This window comes from Xenopus tropicalis, chromosome 2, assembly GCF_000004195.4.
Source record: "Xenopus tropicalis strain Nigerian chromosome 2, UCB_Xtro_10.0, whole genome shotgun sequence".
Taxonomy (NCBI): Eukaryota; Metazoa; Chordata; class Amphibia; order Anura; family Pipidae; genus Xenopus; species Xenopus tropicalis.
The window spans coordinates 13,287,016-13,305,749 of NC_030678.2; the positions used below are offsets into that span (position 1 = coordinate 13,287,016).

At 42.8% G+C, this 18,734-nt stretch overlaps 1 pseudogene; it reads right to left on the minus strand.

Moving 5' to 3' along the window:
* The window catches only part of LOC108645749, a 91,722-nt pseudogene that overhangs the window by 47,195 nt on the left and 25,793 nt on the right, over window positions 1–18,734 (minus strand).

The following is an 18,734-nucleotide window of genomic DNA, read 5'->3' on the forward strand; positions in this document are numbered from 1 at the left end:
ATCTGGGAGAGAAACGCGCGTTGGGCTTTGGGGGGAGGAACGGGTGTTGATGTGGGACGGTTTTTCTGAGAGGGAGGGAGGGTGAGGGCGCACGATTGATGTGCGATTTTAACTGCAGAGGTGTTATTTAGACTAACAAGAGGCCGGGTGGCTATTGATGTTGGGGAGGTGGTGGGCTGATGAATTTGCTAATTTATAGCTTAAAATTTGAGCATATGTGCACCTCCAAATACATGTGCTAACAGGCTCTGTTTTTCTCTGTGTTGAAATGAGATAAGGGGCAGAAACGCTATACCTTTCTTTCTACGAGCTTGAACTGGCAACATTTGTTGCAAACTTAAAGGGGTTTATTTCTGGCTGTCTTTACAGGAACGCTTAAGTGCTGAGAGCCTTTGGTACTTATTGTATCATTTTTACACCTTTCACAGCGGCCCTACCATATCTCATAGCAGATTTTATATCTGATAATCACCTTTGCGAATTTTAATGGGGATTTGAGTAATGACACACATCTTTCTATTTTGTTTTTTTTTTTTCCTTTTTTAATGATTAGCAATAAAGGTTAAGTTTTATCATTTCAGTTTAATGGACTACTTGATCTACCTGATAATAACTGGGTTAATGGTGCAGTAATTTGAAGTCTTGATCAGGACCACCTGTGTGGTGTTTCCTCTTCCGTCTTTTATTTATATTTGTCTATACTTCATTTGCACATTTTCCCTTCGTCCTAACTCTAATTAATCTAACATTAGGAGGCAAACATTGATGACTCCTACCTGATTTGTATAACTGGTGTGGAAGGTGCAAGCTTTCCTTTTCTTTCTATATTCTGAGACAATTTGGTTTTCATTTTTTATGGTTTTTCAGTTTTAGCTTTCAGCAGCTCTCCGTTTGGTATTTTAGCAGCTATCTAGTTGCTAGGGTCTTATTTACCCTAGCAACCAGGCAATGGTTTAAAAGAGTATGAATAGTAGAGGGCCAGCATAATACAGTAAAAAGTAACAATACATTTGTAGCCTCACAGAGCAATAGTTTTTGGCTACTGGGGTCAGTGACCCCCATTTGAAAGCTGGAAAGAGTCAGAAGAGGAAGGCAAATAATTCAAAAACAAGAAAAAATAAATAATGAAAACCAACTGCAAAGTTGCTAGGAATAGGGCATTCTATAATATCCTAAAAGTTAACTTTAAGGTTAACTACCCCTGTAATTCTTTAAAATGCAATTTTCTATTTAGGATTATCCAATGGCACATACTACTAAACCAGTATATGTTTTAAGAAAATGGTTTATTTAGAAGAAGCAGGGTTTTACATATGAGCTGTTTATGCAGTATATTTTTATAGAGACCTACATTGTTTGGGGGTATAGTATATTAAGACATACAGAAACAGGCAGAGTATGGCACACACAGACAGCATAGGGCAGGCAGAGTATGGCACACACAGGCAGCATAGGGCAGGCAGAGTATGGCACACACAGGCAGCATAGGGCAGGCAGAGTATGGCACACACAGGCAGCATAGGGCAGGCAGAGTATGGCACACACAGGCAGCATAGGGCAGGCAGAGTATGGCACACACAGGCAGCATAGGGCAGGCAGAGTATGGCACACAGGCAGCATAGGGCAGGCAGAGTATGGCACACACAGGCAGGGTAGGGCAGGCAGAGTATGGCACACACAGGCAGCATAGGGCAGGCAGAGTATGGCACACACAGGCAGCATAGGGCAGGCAGAGTATGGCACACACAGGCAGCATAGGGCAGGCAGAGTATGGCACACACAGGCAGGGTAGGGCAGGCAGAGTATGGCACACTTAGGCAGCATAGGGCAGGCAGAGTATGGCACACACAGGCAGGGTAGGGCAGGCAGAGTATGGCACACACAGGCAGCATAGGGCAGGCAGAGTATGGCACACACAGGCAGCATAGGGCAGGCAGAGTATGGCATACAGGCAGGGTAAGGCAGGAGACACAGAGGTGGTAATTTTGCACGATATACAGCAGCACGTACAAGTAAAATTGAACATTATTAGTGACATTGGTATGCACAAACCTCACCTGAATTATTAGTTAACTATGCAAGTTAAGAACGTTGGTTCTCTGATTAATCCCACTAAGTTTAATACCGTGGAAACCTGCATAAATCATATAACACCTCTCCTTCAGGAGCAACAATCAATACAAGTGATTTTTGGTGGTTGTTTTGGATTTTTTAATTGAAAAGTGACTCTATAATTTCATTTTGTTTTCAATTTTTATATTTTGTTGGGACTTTTTTTGATTTTTAATTTTTTACCTCCTGCTATATAGTACACTTATGGTATAAAGTAAGTTATTAATGTGATTATATGTGGTTATGAATGATGGTAGGCTGGCCAGCCAATTTTAAAATTGATTTTAATGAGATGGTATATCAATACTAAATAAATTTTGTGTAACTACAACCAAATACAACTGTAGAAATCCAAAAAAATGGGAAAAAAGCTTCAGTAGGTTTGCTGCAAATCATTTATTGTGGGTAGTGGTAACACAACATGTTTTGGGTCAATACCTTTTATCAAGTATAGTGAGCACCTAACCCACTATGTTTAAATTTCTGCCACTGAAAGCCAATCACCCACCTATGTAAGGCACAGATCTTTGTGTTCATGGTGCAGCCAAACACAGCACTTCATCAATATACAGTCAGAGCATATAAACTCTCCCATATATGTTTAAAAAAACATGTATGACTGACCTATTCTTAGGGGTCTTCTCATATGTGCAGCTGGTAACAACATCATCATTAGCCCCAGGCTCCTCAGGCACAGAACAATCTCTGTTTAACGGAAATGAAAAAGATGACAAATGCCGACAATGACAGCGTAAGGAATTAAGACACAGCACTCCTGCATTCGGGAAGTGTGGTGGACACACAAAATTCATTGAGCTTCTGGACTTTATCTGAATTTTTTTAATTTATTGGATTCTTGTAAGTAACCTGCGTTAAGCAATGAGAATACCTTTAAATGTATTGCACTATATTTATGGTTTTATTTTCTATTTATTCTGCTTGATCTATCTGCAGCTTTTAACGATATCGATCATTCCCTCCACTGCTCCATATTCTATCCTCGCTGGGAATTTAGGATCCTGCTCTTAAATCTCTTTCTATCGAGAATTGATTTTTCTGAGGATCCAATACCGGCTCCACTGCCTCTTTACCTTTTTTCAACTGGGTACCTCAAGGCTGTTCTTAGGCCCCTTTACTTTTCACAGCTATACCACTGGTCTTACTATCATGCTAACCGGCTAATCAGCTCATTTGGATTTCAGTATCATCTTTATGCTGATGATACTCTAATCTACCCCTCTTCTCCAGACCTTCCCTCGCTTTTAGCTTGTGTCAGAGTCAGACTAACCCCAATTTCTGCATTCATGTGCCCTCATTGTCTCATTGTTTAATCACAATATAATAAGAACCCCTATTTATTTTTATGTTAGGGCAAGCCACAACATAATGCTAGGGAGCTTCATTTATTTTGCTGAGGATGGGACAGTCAGGGGTTCATTGAACAACCCTTTTCCTACAAAATATATTTCTTTGGAATGGAGTTAATAATATGCTACTAACTTAAATAGGGTAAAATAAATGTGGGGGCACATATATTATAATAATCAGAAAGTCTCCTAAATAAATCTTTCTCTCAGCATGATGTGTGACCATTACATTGCACTTACCTAAACTGTGGGTCCATGTTCATACTGCAGAACCAATCAAGTTTTTCTGATATTTTCACTCCATCCGGCACTTTCCTCCATTGAAGACAAGAATCACACTGAACCCATGTCTGGTCAGGGATATTCCTGGACACACAAAAAAGCTTTAGTAAAATAATTTATCCTGAAATGGATTTAATTTTAATCACTTTTAATTGTAATAACTTAACAGCAACCAATCTGCAATTAGGCAAATAAATTAAGATTAACATAGGCAAAAGTATTGTGTCTAGTAAGTTACTCTATAGTTTCATGCAGCATTTTTTATACGCCAAACATGTGGTGTCAAGTGCCTGAAACAGTCCCCATAAACTTGAATGGAAATTTGCTGACAATGTAAAACAGCACTTGTCAAGCAATAACTGCCTGTAAAAGTGTATTGGCACCCTGTGTGCCATTAGTCTGTTTGTTGTGTTCTGGACACAGTATTATAAAAGAGGCTCACAGCAGCTGGTAGTGGAACAACTTTACTTAGAACAAAACATGGCTGAACTGCCAACAAGTTGGGAGGAAGGAAAGGATAGACAGGCAATGCTAGGGGAAACAATTATTAGCAGAACCGCATGACACATCTCAGTTTTGAACATGTAACAGCGCCATCTAGTGATCACACATTAACACACAATACACAACACCCCTCCCCTCTTAGATAACATAATCCTCTAGGTAGCGGGACTTTTGAATGGCCCTTCGGGGCCGCTCCAGTGGGACACTGATAACCTCTCCTTGTAGATTGGCCTCAGTGTTTTCGGGTACATCTGCTGTTTGTTCAGCTGCAGGAATCTCTTCCTCTGGAAAAGCTAGAGGAGTTAAGTCACTTTGCAATCCAGAATGGCCATGGTTACCCTCAGTGTTAGGACAAGCATTGTCCCCTAGTCTGCTCCGCAGCTGATCAACATGTCTTCGAATAACACGGCCATCCGCAATCTTAACCTTGTATGAGACAGGGCCCGTGGCTTCAACAATGACTGCTGGTATCCATTTTGGACCCATTGCATAATTTCTGGCATACACACTATTACCTGCTTCAAACATCCTCAATGTGGAGGTCTGTGCATTCTTATGGAATTGATCTTCTTGTTTATTTTGTAAATCCGAAGCCAGGTCAGGATGCAGTCTGTCCAAACAGGTTTTAAGACGTCGGTTCATCAAAAGTTCTGCAGGGCTGCAGCCAGTGCTAGTAGAAGGAGTTATATGCTGCTGCAATTCCAGTCACCATCAATTATCCTTTTTAAGGCATCCTTTGTAGTCTGGACCAATCGCTCAGCTTGCCCATTTGAGGATGGATGGAATGGTGCTGTCGTAACATGACGAATAAGATTACTTTCCATAAATGCTCTAAAGTCTGCAGATGTAAACTGTGCTCCATTATCTGATACAACTTCCGCAACACTTGAATGACTGCATGGGTGGTTGCAGATGCAACTGAAACAACTTCCAACCACTTGGAAAAGGAGTCCACTACAAGGAAGAATGTTTGACCTTGAAATGGGCCTGCAAAATCTATATGTAGCCGAGACCATGGGCTCCGAGTCACCTCCCATGGATGTACCCCGGCCTTAGCAGGGGCATGGCGGGTGGATTGGCAAGGAACACAACTTTTTACCCATTTTTCAATGCATTCATCCATTTTAGGCCACCAGACATAACTTCTTGCAAGGGCTTTCATATTTACAATACCTGGGTGACTCTCATGCAGGGCTTTGAGAACATGGGTTTGCCCAGCTTTGGGAATTACCACTCTATTTCCCCACAAAAGGCACCCTTTGTATGCAGAGAGTTCATGCTGGCGTTTCTCAAAAGGTGTGAACTCTTCTTTTAAACTTATTTTTGGCCACCCCCTCCATACCCAGTTCAACACTCGAGACAATACTGGGTCGGTAGCTGTCATGTGAGCAATATCTGATGCCTGTAGAGGGGGACTAGGTAAGGACTCTAGCATGAGGACCTCGGACAAGGCCGGTACTTGAAAATCAGGAGTGTTTAGAGGCAAACGGCTTAACGCATCTGCATTACTTATGTCTTTCCCTGGACGGTACTGCAACTCATAGTCATAAGCATTCAGCAATAAACACCATCTTAGCATGCGTGGAGAAATTATCTGTGCAGTAGGCCCATTATTCTTTAAAAGTCCCAACAATGGCTTATGGTCAGTAATAATAGCAAAACCTCTGCCATACAAGTACTCATTTACACCTGCCACAATGGCTAGAGCTTCCTTATCAATCTGAGCATAATTCCTTTCTGTGGTACTCATGGTCCGTGAATAGAATGCAATTGGAGCCTCACGACCACCACTTACAGTATGACTTAAAACCGCTCCTATTCCATAGGGAGAAGCATCACATGTCAGGGTAAGAGGTTTATTCAAATCATAATGTACTAACACACTGTCTGATGATAAAAGTCTCTTGGCATCACTAAACGCCTGCTCATGCAGGGCTGACCACTTCCAGGTAGCATTTTTATCCAGTAGTCTGTGCAGTGGCTCAGCCACAGTAGCTTTGTCTTTCAAGAAGGAATGGTAGAAATTTAATAGGCCAAGAAATGCTTGCAGCTCCTGTTTATTTTTGGGAATTGGAGCTTTATGAATGGCTTTCACTTTTGTATCAGTTGGATGTATTCCATATGCATCAACTTTGTATCCAAGGAACTCAACACTTGGTACCCCAAAAACACATTTTTCTTTCTTAAGTTTTAATCCAGCATCTGAAAATCGCTTTAATACTGCTCTCACCCTTTCAGTTAATGATTCCACAGAGTCTGCTCCAATGAGGACATCGTCAAAATATGGCACCACCCCTGGCAGGCTGGAAAGAAGGTCATCCATCAATTTCTGGAATACGCCTGGTGCAATGCAAACGCCAAACTGCAATCTAGTAGCTTTAAATGCTCCTTTGTGTGTGATAATTGTTTGTGCATCAGCAGCTGCATCATCCACCGGCAACTGCTGGTATGCTTGCGCTAAATCAAGTTTGGCAAATAACTTCCCCTTAGCCAAGGTGCTGAGAATTTGATTGACAGCAGGAATTTGATATGGATGTTCTTGTAATGCCTTGTTGATTGTGCATTTATAGTCAGCAGATATCCTCACTTCTCCATTTGGCTTCAGTACAGGCACTATTGGGGTGGCCCAAGTTGGGTTGGTTACTGGAATTAGTGCTCCTTGTTGTACTAAGCGATCTATTTCGTCATCTATTTTTGAACGGAGAGCAAATGGTACAGGCCGTGGCTTCATGCGTATTGGGACAACTTTGGGATCCAGTAGGAATGATATTGGTGAGCCCTTAAATTTACCCAGGCCTTCTTCAAAAACACTGCTAAAGTCTTTGATGACTGCTTGCAAAGAGTCTGCTGTTATATAATTTACTCCGGTTAACTGAATGCCCAGGGGTTCAAACCACTCTACTCCTAATAAACTTGCTCTTTGTCCCTTAGTAATGATGAGGCGTAGTTTTCCTCTGTCTTTTTCATAGAGGACATTAACAAAACATGCACCCACAACATCCACAGGCTTTTTATTGTAATCCACAAGTCTAACGTCACATAGTAAAATAGGTGGGCAATTAGTGGGCCATAATGCATGGAAGGTTTCCTCTGAAATTAACGAATAGTCACTGCCTGTATCTACCTCCATTCTACACTTAGATCCTTGTAGTATTACATCAGTGTATTTCTTTTTGCACATTGGCTGATTTTCAACACTATTTATTATTTCAGAGACATAGATACTTGTATCTGCCTCCTTCTCAGTGGTGTCATTTTGAATTTTCACTATATGGGTTGCATTCCCAGATAGATTTGCCCTGGCTTGCTTGGGTCTCTGTAGATTATCAGCTTGGCGGCAGACTCTCTGTATGTGGCCCCGACGCTTGCATTTGTGACACACAGCATTTTGGAAACGACAGTTGCCACGCAGGTGACCTCCCCCACAACTATGGCACATTACTTTAGCTGGATCTGATACTTGTGCTAATGCAGGCTGCAGTTTAACATCAGGCTTGCTATACACTTGATGCAGATCCGGTGCAATAACTGAACTGGGTGAGGCCTGTATTTCCTTGGAATGCACAGATGCAGCCTCATAAGCAAGTGCTTCCTCCTGGGCCAAAGCAAAGGTTAGGTTGTGCTTTGCTAGCAGCCTTCTTTGCAGTGCTGCATCCCTGACCCCACACACAAGACGGTCCCTTAGCAAGGATTCCAAGCTGCTGCCAAAATTACAACTTTCTGCCAATCTGCGCAGCTCTGCTATGTAAGCAGCAATACTCTCATCTGGCTGCTGGCTGCGTCTGTTAAAGTGGAACCTCTTAACAGTCTCAGATATGGTGGGTGCAAAATGATTTTTAAGTTGCTTAATTATTTCCTCAAATGAGCAGTCACTGGGTTTAGTGGGGGACACCAGAGAGCGCACAATCTCATAAGTCTTTGAGCCTATGACACTCAGCAGCACTGCACGTCTCTGCATAGGGTTTGTCACATTATTTGCTTCTAGAAAGAAATGCAATCTCTCTGCATAGGAATCCCAGGAGGATGGCCTGGCAATATCAAACTCTTCTATGTGGCCCAGCGACACCATTATGGAGCAATAAGGTCTCAAGGTTTCTGTTTACTCACTGACTAGATCTTTTTTCATGCATTAATCCCAATCCTCGTCGCCAGTGTTGTGTTCTGGACACAGTATTATAAAAGAGGCTCACAGCAGCTGGTAGTGGAACAACTTTACTTAGAACAAAACATGGCTGAACTGCCAACAAGTTGGGAGGAAGGAAAGGATAGACAGGCAATGCTAGGGGAAACAATTATTAGCAGAACCGGATGACACATCTCAGTTTTGAACATGTAACAGCGCCATCTAGTGATCACACATTAACACACAATACACAACACTGTTATTCACATAACTAATATAATTTATTTAAATAAGGCCTTTTGAAGCATTGAGCGGCCATTCAAGTGCCAGCATCCCACACACGCACGATAGGGCTAAACTTCATGGAAAATTTTCATCAGATTTTGTGGGTCAGATTTAAGCTGATCCTTCATGCAACAGCACGCAACACCATGAGATTCTGTAGGATCCTACAAAATTTGACCTCCATATGCTGTAATGTTGGATCAGATAATTTTGGATGGAGTGTTTTGTTTCTGCATCTACATGCAACAGTCAATGAATTTCAATGAGATCAGACACCATCAGATTTTATCTCAACGAAAGAGGGACTGCACTGTGCTGTCCACTTTCTGGATTTGCCCCTAAATACCACACCCATTCTACCAAAACTTACCCCCAACGTGCCAGTATAATTACTACAGAGAATGGATAATCTGCATATTAACCCCAGACGAGCCAGTATAACAACTAAATAAATGTTTTTAAACCCCAGATGTGCCAGTATGGAAAATGAATAATCTGCATATTAACCCAAGATATGACAATATAATTGCTACAGGAAATGAAAAATCAGCATATTAACCCCAGACGTGCCACCATAATTACTACAGAAAATGCAGGAATGGCCAATGAGCACTCCATTAACTTAAAACATGCCAGTAAGATGAATGCAGAAATGGATAGATTGAAAGCATTCTCTGCTACACTTGCACAGGCAGAATAGCAACTCCGACGTTTTACTTTCCTGCTTCTCCCACACTGCTTGTCTCTCTCTGCCTGGCCCACACACTTAGATTTATTTCGACTCTTAAATTTACATGCAGCGGCTTTTTGCATTTTGCATCAGAATTTTATAATTAGCCCTGTAGCATCAGCTTCTTTAATATGTGAACCTCATTTCCTGATGAATTGCAATGACCCCTAAACAGACCTTCTTAACAGCTGTCCAGAGCACACTGAGCATGTGCAGTGCCACCGACACCCACCCCAATCATTACTGTTATAGAGATTCTGAAACTTAAGGTCGGTGCAGTAAGTTCAGTATATAAAATAGGCCTTTGTACCCTTTATTGTTTTAAGAGTTTAGTTCTCTTTAACATACAGTAACTGTTCCTATATTACTTGGTATTTGGTAAACCTGAATCTATCTTTTTTTCCTCTATTGGTTATTGTTTTCCCCTAAGGTTGTACCTTGTTATTGGAGATTAAATTAGGGATGCACCAAATCTATTTTTTTCCTGATTTAGCAGAACACTGAATCTTACACAAATAATTTGGCTGAATCCCAAACCTAGTGTAAATACTAGTTTCCATATGTCAATGAGTGCAAGGCAGGGTAAAAAAACAATTTGAGGATTTTCTTACTTACATGACCTTAATTTTTAAGGGTTCAGATTTGGTTCTGCCAGACTCTTGGATTCAGACAAATTGTAATCCTGCCAAAAAGGCTTGGAATTGGCCGAATCCTGAACCAAATCCAGCATAAGGTTCATCCCTATTTTAATTAATATAAAATAAAAACTTGTTAAAAAGGGGGTGAGTTTGCTAATTGCCATTGCCCTAAAACAAATTGCTTTGAGGAAAACATCAGGCCTTATAGAAACAGCATTTAGTTATTAAAAGGAGATTTGCTGCTGTTACAGTAATTTAGCAACATTGCCTAGTTATGTAAATAATGTGCAGATAGTAAGTTTCCTCTGGAAAATGCATTTCTTATGCCACTTTCTACCTGGTAGGCCTGCAGGTATAATTCAAAATTGATGTCAAATGCTTTGAGAGGAACACAAAATGGGTTTATAGGGAAGCAAATCCCCCTAATCCTGCTCAGAGGAATGGGAAGGTACTCCTGGGGTTCTGTTGTTAGGATACAAACGCACAGAGCAAGTATAACCCAGTCATACAAGAATTTTAGCATTCAAAAATTCATAAGCAAAGGCAAAGAAAGACATAAGAGTTTATCTATACCCGACTATTACATAAGTGAAATGTGATTTGTCCTTTTTTTACTTACTGTTCTTCCAGCGGGATTTGAGGGTCAGATGTCTTTACTTTTCTTTCTTGCGTTGTATTCCAGTAATCATTTAGTTTTGCTCCTAATGCATCCATTGTGCGCCTATAAAATCATTTTTTCAAACAGATTATGGGGCCCATTCATTAAAGCAAGAATTTCAGATTGTTAAAACCACGATTGGAAAAGGTTTGTAGTAAGCATGATAATTTCTGATGTGCGTAAATTGCGCAAACATTTTTGTTGTGGTCATACAAAAATATTGTTGCAATCCGAAACAGGGCCAGGTTGGAGCTGCAGAGTGCCATTGAGCCCTATGGGAGACTTTCCTTGGGCCGGGTTGGAGCTGCAGAGTGCCATTGAGCCCTATGGGAGACTTTCCTTGGGCCGGGTTGGAGCTGCAGAGTGCCATTGAGCCCTATGGGAGACTTTCCTTGGGCCGGGTTGGAGCTGCAGAGTGCCATTGAGCCCTATGGGAGACTTTCCTTGGGCCAGGTTGGAGCTGCAGAGTGACATTGAGCCCTATGGGAGACTTTCCTTGGGCCGGGTTGGAGCTGCAGAGTGCCATTGAGCCCTATGGGAGACTTTCCTTGGGCCAGGTTGGAGCTGCAGAGTGCCATTGAGCCCTATGGGAGACTTTCCTTGGGCCGGGTTGGAGCTGCAGAGTGCCATTGAGCCCTATGGGAGACTTTCCTTGGGCCAGGTTGGAGCTGCAGAGTGCCATTGATTCAAATTATAACTTTGTCATGAGCATCAATTGCTTTGCCCAAAAGAGAATCTGCTCATATGCTGCAACACCAGCAATCATTTATGCAGGTGACAAACAAGACTGATATCTAATACTGTTTGTACTGGGCATCACTCAGTCGTGGCACTAGCCCCTCTGGATCAACAAAAACTGCCCACAAATTACTTCCCCCCACAGAAAGGGATGGATGCTCCCTTCAGTATTTTATAATAATACAATTACATCTAAAGGCAAAGGTTATAAGAATGCAACCCTCCAGCCATGAACTACAAGTCCCAAAACCTGTCCCAACAACCTTGGCACAGACAAACGCACACACACATTCCACTGACTTGTTTAAATCATTTTGCTATGTTCAAACATGATAATACACACGGGCAGATAGGGCTGCCCAGTTTGATCTGTTAATTTACCAACCTGGCTGCCCTCTGCTAGTGGATTTGGGAACAATTGGATTTCTGACCATTGCAAAAAAAATCACTACTCATAGCAAACTTACAACTTACCTATACTCATCTGTATGTTCAAAATCCTGCTTATTGTGTGTGGGATTTAGAAAGTTGCACTCGACAACTCCAACAACACCAACACCTTTGTTATTAGCCTAGGGAATCAGTGAGGGAAAAAATGACATCAAAAAATGGTTTGAACTTCAAATGAATCTGAAAGCAGCATAAAATGAATATGACTAAAAAATGCTTGATATTATACAAGGAACTTACTGCACCAGCCCAGAAGTTTGACAGCCCTATACCAGTAAAGATCCAGGCCTTAAAATCTGTCAACAGATGCTCCCAGTCTTGGAACGTTAGATTATCTTTTGAGCGCCATTGGCAGTGAACGTGATAAGCGTATTCTAGGCTGCTGCTGAGGGATAAACTCCATGGGAGGTTTTGTGGGACAATGCTGGGTTGACAGAATGCATCCTACAAGTCAGATGTAGTTGCATAGACCAAAAAATAACGGGACTGATAGAAAAATCTGATGTGCCCAGCTGTGAAGATCAAATTTTGTAGAATCCTACAAAATCTCATGTCGCATGGTGTTGCATGCGGTTGTATGACAAGATCAGATAAAATCTGCAGGCTCAGATTTGTGAGGAGGTCACAAAGGTCCGGGGCTAGGGCGGGAAAGATCTGGGGGCCAGCATGCTACCTGCTGGCCACATGTGAACTGGAGACTGGCAGGAGATTGACAGCTTTTGAATCTTCCCGCCAGCCCAGTTTCCAGTTCTGGAGAAAGGAAGAACTGCTGTAGCAGCGGTGGGGAGAAAGTGAGAGTTGTCTAAGTGGGAGAGGGTGGGGGGTGCTTGGATAGGGGTCTGTGCGGGGGTTGCAGGGAGTGATGGTGGGAGTAGCCATGGGGTGCACCACCTTTAAATCCAATGCTGAAAATCTGACAGTCAAAATCTCCCATGGAGTTTAGCCCTAAGAGGCTAAGCTAAGGGGTCATCAGGAATCATCCAAACATTAGTATAAAGCGAGGTTACATCTGCCAGTGGAGCTCATGCTACAGGGTTCATTAATGATTTTTATGCAGTATAGATCTAAGCTGCTTTTTAATGTAAACCTAATATGACTTATTAACCTTAATATGATTATTAACCTTGTCCCTAAACACTGAATCAGCAGAAAAGAAGATGGGGAGTCAATGGGGGCTCCTTTAGAGGCACAGATCTTCCCTGCTAAAGGCTTGGCGTGTCCTTGGATTGGTACAAAACTCAAAGCCATTTGGTATAGCATCTCAACCCAGACTTTTTCTTCTGTTATTATTGTCATTAAAACATACCTTTGATTGGCAGCCAACTCTTTTGTAAGCCTTAATGAGCCTGTTGTTATGGTAAATCATCACTCCATAATGCTCCTTGTTCCGGCAGTTATATCCAAAAGTGATTTTTATGGTTTTAGGCTGATTGGATTGTATTAAGTACAATTTTTGAAGTAAAAAAAGAAACAAATATGTGCCAATCTGTGATCAGCCTGGGAATGTGTGGAGCCCAGACATCCACTGACCCACCATTCTAAGGGCAAAAGTTAACACGGAGAATGAAAATATCAGAAATAGTTACACAATCTAAAACTTTCTTGTGCCCCATTAATATTGCCTTATCCTAAAATGGCTTTCTTTATAGTTCAGTGTTTTCTTTAAACAAATACATTTAGAAACTGACCATACTAAATGTTTTCTTAGTGTGTTTTGAAATTATTTGAAGTGATAGTGACACCTTTTGTTTTGTGATTCTTTGTAGTTCTTTTTTGAGTTGAGGAATACTATTAATATTAAGTATATATTGTTGTAAAATAACACTTTCCCTTTCTGCCTCTTAAACATACCCTCTATGCCACTGTTGCTTCCATCCTCATTCCAGGCCACATTGACTTTTGAGTTCCACTGTGGAATACACCATTTTCCAGTGATTCTAATGGCATGTGCGGAGTCAATATATATAATATACAGTATATAATATATATAATATTGCCCATTTTTCAGTCATCTTACTGGCATATCTGAGATTCTTGAAGTGCTCATTGGCAATTTCTACAGTGATCATACTGGTACAGCTGGGGTTATTATGCTGATTGTCCACTTTCTGTAGTAATTATGACATGTCTGCGGTTACTTTGCTGATTATTTGTTTTACTGGCACGTCTCAGTTATGTTTTGGTTAAATGGATGTGGTATTTAGGGGTGTGGCCAAAAAGTAGCCATGGTTTAAAAATGTTGCTGCACAGCAGGATTATGGGCCCCACCAGTTGGACCTTTGCTCAGGGCTCACCAAGGCCTTAAATCAGCCCTGCAAGGGCCACATATAAATAATCAAGTAAGGGGGAATGAGTTAAAAAAACAAGTGGTATGGATCAGTGAAGGAGGAATGCTGCTAAGAGTTACCTAAAGTCACATACCTGGACTTGGAAAGAAGTGGAAACACTGTGATAAGAAAGCTGTGGACTCTGACCCTTTATAAGTTAACAACACAATTTAACTACAGCTGCCAGATTCTTTCTGTCCATCAAGCATTTATGCCCCAAAGGACCATAACATGTGTGAAGTCTGACACAAAGGTAAAGGAGAAGCGATCTGTTTCCACTTTACATATAAAACGTCAAATTAGACAAAGGATATATAGGCACATATTCATGAAGAATACAATTCTGGTGCCTGAGAAGTGTCACTATCCCTTAAACTACCCCCAAACAAAACAATAACTGTATGAAAAGGATACTGCCAAAAACTGGGGCTTGTAGACATCTTTTTCTATGAGTGCAAGGCTTTTAGAGACCAGCTGTGTTTTAACCTTTTGTCCTCTCAAAATAATCTGCATCCTTGGTTTCAGATACAGAATTCTACAATAAGCCTGTGAAAGGAAACACACTCCGTTAGTTCTCTCTCAGCCAAACAGCTCGGCATTTACTGAAAGGCAAAACAGTTGATTTGATCTGTAGGAAATGCTGTTGTTTATTTATATGAAGCTGGATACTTCTATTTGAACAAAAACCCTGGTGTAAAACCAGGGACCTGCTGTTTACTAGCCACAGCTCCTCCTTGTTGAGCCACTTAAGGCCTCATGCTTTTGGCGCTACAGTCATAGTCAATAGGGTTGATTTACTAAAGGTCGATAAGCATTATCGCATGTTTTTTTGCATTAAAATTGTCGCTAAAAAAATGCACGTTTTGTTAAAGTATTATCGCATGCGTTAAGTCGCATATCACATGCATTAAATAGCGCGCAACCGTATGCGTTAATTTTAACGCATTGCGTTAATTCTAACGCATGATTCTCAAACACTTAGACGCGCTAAACACCTACTTGGGGCAGGCGGTAATTATAGAAAAGTACAGTTCATGAGCTTTTGGCAGCACAATATGGACTTTCCAGTGGGATTTATTCAAGTCTGTGTTGGCCCCAGAGTGATGCAGCCGCCAGTTTGCAGGGAAATGGGCATTTTCAGTACAGTAGTTTTCCGAAAGTAATGGTGTCAGGACCTGCCTGTACCAGTACTCTGGACTCTATGTTAGGCAGGTTCAGCATTACCTCACTGAGCCACTGGAGACCTTGGGCATCCAGCCCTGAACATTCTGTTAACCCCTCTTCTTTGTTTCTATGTCTATGTTCACCTTCTCCTCCCTTAATTAGCCCAGGTGGTTGCAATCGGACAATTAACGGGCTTTATAAGCCTGTCACAAGCAACCCCTGGTTGCTTGTTCATTAAGCCCTTTTCATGATCTTGTGTCTGTACCTGCCTGACTCCTGCATCTGTACCTGCCCGTGTTCCTGTGTCCATACCTGCCTGGTTCCTGCTCCTGTACCTGCCCGTGTCCTGCCTACTCCTGCCTGGTTCCGTTTGCTCCAACCCGTTCCTCGTCTCCTGTCCTTGACTTCTGTTGGATCTCCCGGTAATTGACCTCGGCCTGTTTATTTGACTGCTCTCTGTCTTCAGCCTGCCTCTGACCACCGCCTGTTATTCGGACCCTCCTTGCCTGCTGCCAGTCCTGACCCTCTGCCTGCTAAACGGACTTGTATTGTTTTTCCGCCTGCCTCTGACCACTGGCCTGTTTATGGACTTGTATTTCTTGCTGAATCCCTGTAATGTCTTTGCATCTCAATATGCCTTCTGCCTATATACAACAGTACCTGTTATATCCTTATTACACAGCATATAGGCTCCTACCTGCCAGCCACCCACCTGTGGCTGTACCTGCCAGCCACCCACCTGTGGCTGCCCCTGACAGAATGAACAAACCACATAACAAGGAGCCTGCTGGTAACAACTCTGCGGTTCAAAGCAATGTTGTACTACAACTCTCTGCAGAATGGCCATTAAGAGGTATCCATTAAGAGGTATGAAGGGGAAAAAGACTCATTCGATTATCTACTTGATTTATGTAAAAAGTTTTCTACAGTTCCATTTTTCAAGGAAGCTCCTGACAATATGAAGAGCAAATGAATTATTCTTTTCCTTTTGGGCGGTGAGGCCGCTGAGTGGGCCGAAACTTGTACTGATGAAGAAGCACATTTTTTAGAAGACCCCTGTTCTTTTCTTTCATTTTTAAAGGCAACATTCACAGGAGATTTGTGGGCAGTTTCAGATATATTTTCCTCCACCTCAAATCCTTCTGCTGCTGTACGGCCTAAAACTTTCCAACTCACTCCTCCGGTTCCAAGGTATTCACCCCAGCCCAAGACCTGCACACCTGCTTCAACTTCTTCCAGTGAGTTTTCCGAGGTAAAAGAATTTTCTGAGGAAGAGTTTTGTGAAGATTTATCTGATGAGGAAAATTGGCAAGATATTTTGGATGACAAAGAATGGGAAGATTTGGACTCAGATGAGGAAGAAATACCTACGGTATTTACCACTAGGTTTAGAGGCCAGTCTGTCTCTAAGAATGCACCTTCTTCTGTTTCTTTTCCTGCTGTATCAGCCTCTCAAGATCTCAGGCCTGAACCTCAATTTGTTTGTTTTTCAAATATAACCAAGGCACCTCTGCCGTCTCCTGCTCCAGCCTCTGTGCCAGCGCTTCAGTCTCCTGCTCCAGCCTCTGTGCCAGCACCCAGACAGTGGCCTTGTCCAGTTCCAGCACCCAGACGGCGGCCTTGTCCTGCTTCAACTTCTGTGCCTGAACTGCAACCCTCAGCTTCTGTGCCTGAACTGCAACCCTCAGCTTCTGTGCCTGCTGTTATGCCAGCGGTTGTGCCTGCTCCTGCCTCGGTGCCAGCGGTTGTGCCTGCTCCTGCCTCGGTGCCAGCGGTTGTGCCTGCTCCTGCCTCGGTGCCAGCGGTTGTGCCTGCTCCTGCCTCTGAGGACAAAACTGCTTCCGGACCTGCCTTCCCTGCAACTGGATCTGGTAGTTCTGGTGTCCCAGACTCTGCCAGTTCTTTTGCAGTGTTTGGTGGTCTTGTTGTTTCCCTGGGCGTCTCTCTTCCACCTGTAATGGGTGTTTTGTGTGGCGGCAACTCCGCTGTGGCCCCTGACCCTGGCGACGACTCCGCTGTGGCCCCTGACCCTGGCAACGACTCAGCTGTGGCTCCTGACCCTGGCGACGACTCCGCTGTGGCTCCTGACCCTGGCATTTCATCCATTCTGGCTCCTGACTCTGGCGACACTCCTGTTCTGGTTTCCAGCTCTGGCAACTTTTTGCTCTGGCTCCTGACCTTAGTCACTCCTATGTTCTGGCTCCAGTCCCTGGTGTCTCCGTTGCTGTGGTTCCTGGACTTGGTTACTCTCCTGTTCTGGCCGCTGTTTCCGATGAACCACCTATTCTGGCATCCACCTTGTTTGGCACTTTTTCTAAGAAGTTTTTTCCTTTGGTTTAATTTATGTTTTTCTCTCTGTTTTTATGCAATTTTCCAATGTGGTTTTGGGCCAGTATTTTTTATTTCAGGTTTTCTGTTTTTGGTCTCTGTGGACTTGAAAGTTTTGGACATTTTTTTTGGAATACAAGCCTTAAGAACATTTTTGTAAAGAAAACATTTGAAAGATGTCAACCCGATCTTGGGATCGCCCGGAGATCGATCCTCAAGGGGGGGTAATGTCAGGACCTGCCTGTACCAGAACTCTGGACTCTATGTTAGGCAGGTTCAGCATTACCTCACTGAGCCACTGGAGACCTTGGGCATCCAGCCCTGAACATTCTGTTAACCCCTCTTCTTTGTTTCTATGTCTATGTTCACCTTCTCCTCCCTTAATTAGCCCAGGTGGTTGCAATCGGACAATTAACAGGCTTTATAAGCCTGTCACAAGCAACCCCTGGTTGCTTGTTCATTAAGCCCTTTTCATGATCTTGTGTCCGTACCTGCCTGACTCCTGCATCTGTACCTGCCCGTGTTCCTGTGTCCATACCTGCCTGGTTCCTGCTCCTGTACCTGCCCGTGTCCTGCCTACTCCTGCCTGGTTCCGTTTGCTCCAACCCGTTCCTCGTCTCCTGTCCTTGACTTCTGTTGGATCTCCCGGTAATTGACCTCGGCCTGTTTATTTGACTGCTCTCTGTCTTCAGCCTGCCCCTGACCACCGCCTGTTATTCGGACCCTCCTTGCCTACTGCCAGTCCTGACCCTCTGCCTGCTAAATGGACTTGTATTGTTTTGCCGTCTGCCAATGACCACTGGCCTGTTTATGGACTTGTATTTCTTGCTGAATCCCTGTAATGTCTTTGCATCTCAATATGCCTTCTGCCTATATCCTTATTACACAGCATATAGGCTCCTACCTGCCAGCCACCCACCTGTGGCTGCGCCTGACAAATGGTGTGTATGGCTAATATGGCGTGCGTTGCGTCAAATACTGCACGAAAATAGTCTTCGCGACTTAAATAACGCAAACAGCATTGCGTC